Genomic DNA, 5424 nt, shown 5'->3' with positions numbered 1-5424 from the left:
AAGTTTGAATTCATTCTTTAGTTCTCTCTCCACCACGTTTTGGGTATATGATGTACAGTTTACAACCTTTTATTTTGTGAATCCCTTGACTGATTTTTACAGACATACTTATTTTTACTGCTTTTGTGCTTCCTGCTTTTTATATTCTCACTTATGGCCTTTCCTTTCCACTCAAGGAGTACCTTTTAATGTTTCTTGCAGGGGTAGTTTAGTGGTTATGAACTCTTAATTTTTGTTTGTCTGAGAAACTCTATCTCTCCTTCTATTTTGAATGATAACCTTGCTGGATAGAATATTCTTGGCTGCAGATTTTTTCCTTTCAGCACTTTGAATATATTAGCCACTCCCTTCTCGCCTGTAAAGTTCCTGCTGAAAAATCTGCTGATAGCTTAATGGGGTTTCCCTGGTATGTAACTGTCTTCTTTTCTTTTGCTGCTTTAAAATTTTTCTCTTTACTACTACTTTTTGTCATTTTAATTACTAGGTGTCTTATTGCAGACCTCTTTTGGTTGATTTTGTTGGGGGAAACTCTGTGCCTCCTGGATCTAGATTTCTGTTTCCTTCCCCAGAAATGGGAAGTTTTCAGCTATTACTTTTTCAATTAATGCTCTGCCCCCTTTTTTCTCTTTCCTCCTTCTGTAATCCCTATAATGTAAATGTTATTAGGCTTCATGGAGTCACTGATTTCCTATGTCTGTTCTCTTTTTTCTCTCATTTGCTCTGTTTGATTACTTTCCATTACTCTGTCTTATGGGTCATTAATTTGTTTCTCTTCTCCTCTAGACTGCTATTTATTCCATTAATTATATTTTAAATCTCATTTATTGTGTTCTTCATATCTGATTGGTTCTTTTTTATCTGTTTCTTAAGGGTCTCACTGATGTCCTCCACTCCTTTCTCAAGTCCAGTGAGTATCTTTATAATCATTACTTTAAATTCTCTCTCTGGCCTATTACTTATATCCATTTTGCTGAAGTCTTTTGCTGTGATTTTGTCCTGTTTGTTTGTTTATTTGTTTCTTTGGGACGTATTCTGATGTCTCTTCATTTTGTCTAACTCTCTGTGTCTGTTTCTGTGTGTTAGGAAAGTCAACTAGATCCTATAGTGTCCTGCAATGCAGTGTCTCCTGTTCTTCCAGACAGACCTGTTCTTCCTGGTGCTTCAGGAAGTGTCTCCTATGTGTGTTGCATATGACCTGCTATTGAGTCCTGGCCACATTTTCCTTCAGTCCAGTTGTCTGCAGAGGCTATCTTTGTCTGTTGTATGCAGTATTTTGTCCCTAGACAAGTGGGGCACATTTTTAACAAGGTGTGCACTGGTCTACTTGCAAAATGAGATCTGCTGCTGCTGCTGCCAGAAATGAAATCCTGCAAAATACGTAGGTCCAGAGATGTGGCATTGGTGGGGTTTGTGCTGGTCTTTTGGGGGAGGGAACCCATAGAGCCAGGACTAAGGCAAGCGTGACTGGGAAGAATGGATCTGCCAAAGTGGGAGTGGGGGTGAGGCTTTGTATAAAAGTTAGTAAGTGTCAGCACTGTGCTGGTTCTTGCAGGTGGCCCTTTGTTTATGCTGGGGAGGGCAAAGGAGGGAAATGGTGCCTGCCAGCTCCTTTGTTCCTGGAGGGGTCTCCCTGTTATCCCTGCCTATCTGTGCCATCTGAGATGAGTAAATTACTCTCCCTCCCATCTGCCCCCAGCATTTTTCAAACTACTGCTTCCATGCTGTATCTTCCCTGGCTGTTTGTTGTGCTATCTCTTTAAGGGCAGGACTCCACTTCCTAACACACTCTGGGCTCTCCCAGAGCTGAGTCTTCCGATTTTTTTTAAATGTAAGGCTTTAAGTCTTGCTGGTTATAAGAACTCACAAGGTTTGGTCCCTCTCACTTTCAGAGCCAAATGTTATAGGGATTCATCTTCCTCGGTGCAGGCTCCCAGATGTGACATCTGTTTTTTGCCCTTCTCCATGCCATTGGCTACCTACCCACTGCAGACTGCCATGGTCTATTTCATTCTCAAAGTATGTCTTCACCTTTCCTACCTCCTTCAATTTGGCCCTTTTTCTGTCTTCAGTTGTGGGGTTTGTTCTGGTCTTCAGGTCATTGTCTGGGTTATTTACATTGATGTGAATGTTATCTAGTTGTATCCATGGCATAAGGTGAGCCTAGGGTCCTCTTACTTTGTCATCTTCCCAAGCTATCAATCTCTCCCTTTTAATAAGAATGTTTTATCCATTTACTTTTCATGTATTATGAATACAATTAGGTTTAAGTCTATTATCTTGTATTTGCTTTCTATTTTTCCCATGTATTCCTTGTTCTTTTCATCTTTTTTTTTGCCTTCTGTTTAATTGAGTATTTTTGCTATTCCATTTTATATATTCTGTTTGATTTTTTACTATAACTATTGTTTTATATGTTGGGGTTTGTAAAATGCATTCTTAACTTATCATAGCTTATTCCTAAGACCTGTCCTCTGAGAGGTCTCATTGCCAGAAGCAACTCACTGAGCAACTCATTGCCAAGAGTTTTCCATGAAGCCCCTCAATTTTGGATGGCTGGAATTCCAAAATCTTGCTGCTTTACCTGACCTCTAATAGTTGTTTTTTCAGGGGCTTTCCCTGTCTTATCCTATGCCTTTGCTTTGCTTAATATGCAGCCAAGACTTGTTCAGATTCCTAAAGTGCCTTTACTGTACAACTACTTCCTTTCTGATGCTCTTTCACAATTTCCAAATGCTTTGGCACTATCATTTATGGGTCTCTGTCTCCTCAGCTCAGTAAGGCCATCATGCTCTGCTTAGGCTCCGGCTCCATGGACTGTGGTTCTGAGAGTGCCTCTAAGTATAAAGTTAATGTGACCATGGAACTCACCTTATCTGCTTCCTTGCTATACAGGATTACATTCTGAACTGGCTATTATCCAATGTCTGAATATAGTTGTTCCATATTTTGTTTTATATTTGCTTCTAGCAAGAGAGCCAGTCCTATAGCAGTTACTTTATCAAGACTGAAAGCAGATGCAATAAAGTGACTTTAGTTTAGAACATCCTCAATTAAGTGCTATATAGATTTACCCATTTTTATATTTTTCCTATATTGGTAATAGATAGCCTATTAAAGAACAAAAACATTAAAAAAGAAAAAAATGGGGCGCCTTGATGGCTCAGTTGGTTAAGTGTTTGACTCTTGATTTTGGCTCAGGTCATGATCTCACATTTGTGAGATTGAGCCCCATGTTCGGCTCTGCGCTGGGCATAGAGCCTTCTTAAGATTCTCTTTTTCCCTCTCTCTCTCCCTTTTCACCTCAAGAAAATAAAAAATAGGGGCGCCTCGGTGGCACAGTCGGTTAAGCGTCCGACTTCAGCCAGGTCACGATCTCGCGGTCCGTGAGTTCGAGCCCCGCGTCGGGCTCTGGGCTGATGGCTCAGAGCCTGGAGCCTGTTTCCGATTCTGTGTCTCCCTCTCTCTCTGCCCCTCCCCCGTTCATGCTCTGTCTCTCTCTGTCCCAAAAATAAATAAAAACGTTGAAAAAAAAATTTTTAAAAAAAGAAAATAAAAAATAAATAAACTTTTAAAAATAAATTTTTGAAAGTTCTTTCTGTGCATTTTGAAAACATATATTAACATTGGTCCCTAAGGCATTAGCAAAACCACTTTTTGTAAGTACCAGTGGAAGATGACTGGCATTATTATTATTAATGAAATTAATCATTCTCTGTTGGGAAGAGAAGAAATAGTAGTATTCAATAACAGCTAGACAATAAAGTCAAGGAAAAAAGAAAATAACAAACACTACATTATTGATAGTGATGAGAAAAGTTATTATATTACCTGTGGAATTTCAGAAATAATTGAGGGAGAGGAATAGTTATTCTTTGAATAACTATAGGCACTCTGCTGTACAGTACATTTCTAGGACTTACTCATTTTACATAACTGAAACTTAGTATCCTTTGACTAATACCTAATTTGACTAATAATTACCTCCTTCCCCAAGCCCCTGGCAATGATCACACCACTCTGCTTCTATGAGTTTGACTAATTTACACAGGTGATATCATGTAGCATTTGTCCTTTTTTCATTTGTTTTTTAACTCTTGTCCTTATGTATCTGGCTTACTTCACTTAGGATAATGTCCTCCAGGTTCATCCATGTTGTCACAAATGGCATGATTTCCTTCTTTTTTAAGGCTGAATAATATTCTATTGTATGTATATTCAACATTTTCTTTATCTATTTGTCAGTGGACATTTAAATTGCTTCTATGTCTTGACTATTATGAATAATGCTGTAATTAACATGGGAGTTCAGATAGTTCTTGATTTCAATTTCTTCTGACATAAACCCAGAAGTGAAATTGCTGGATCATATGACAGTTCTATTTTTAATTTTTTGAGAAACCTCCAAACTGTTTTCCATAGTGGTTGTACAAATTTACACTCCCACCAACAACATACAAGTATTTTCTTTTCTCCACATCCTTGTCAACACCAGTTAACTTCTGGGGGTTTTTTTTCCAACCCTTTTATAATAACCATCCTAATAGGGGTAATGTAATATTTCATTGTGGTTTTGATTTACACTTTCTTGATGATTAGTGGTGATGTACAACTTTCCATGTACCTGTTGGCCATTTGTATATCTTCTCTGGAGAAATGTTTATTCAGTTTTCTTGTCCATTTTAAAAATTGGATTATTTGCTTTTTTGTCATTGAGTTGTATGAGTTCCTTATACATTTCAGATATTAACCCTTTATCAGATATATGGTTTGCAAATATTTTCTCCCATTTGATAGGTTGCCTTTTCATTTTGTTGATTTTTTTCCTTTGCTGTGCAGAAGGTTTTAGTTAGTTTACTTTTGTTTTGTTTTTAATCTCACTTGTCTATCTTTTGCTTTTATTGCTTGTGCTTTTGGTGTCAAATCCAAGATTATTGCCAAGTCTAATGCCTAGAAAATTTTCCCTATATTGTCTTTGTAGAGTTTTTTAGTGTCAGGTCTTAAGTATTTTCAGTTGATTTTTGTATATGATATGAAATAAGGTCCAATTTCATTCTTTTGCATGTGGATATCAAGTTTTCCCAACACCATTTATTGGAAAGACTGTCATTTGCTCACTGTGTATTCTTGGCACCCTTGTCAAAGATCAGTTGACTGTACATGTGTAGGTTTATTTCTACATTCTTTATTTTATTCCATTTGTCTATATGTCTGTTTTTAACCATTATTATCTAACATAATAAACATATTTTCTTGGGAACATTTTTCTGAAATTTAGAATATTTATTTAGAATGGATTCCTAGAAATGTATTTAGAAATTGGGATAATATTTGGGGGTATTAGATGATATTAGGCCTAGGGAACTCAGGAACTCCTAATATTAATATACTACTAATACTAATACTAATATTCTAGTCCTGGTCATT

Source organism: Herpailurus yagouaroundi, unplaced genomic scaffold (genome assembly GCF_014898765.1).
Source record: "Herpailurus yagouaroundi ecotype Mexico unplaced genomic scaffold, PumYag 218, whole genome shotgun sequence".
Taxonomy (NCBI): domain Eukaryota; kingdom Metazoa; phylum Chordata; class Mammalia; order Carnivora; family Felidae; genus Herpailurus; species Herpailurus yagouaroundi.
This window is presented reverse-complemented; position numbering follows the sequence as displayed.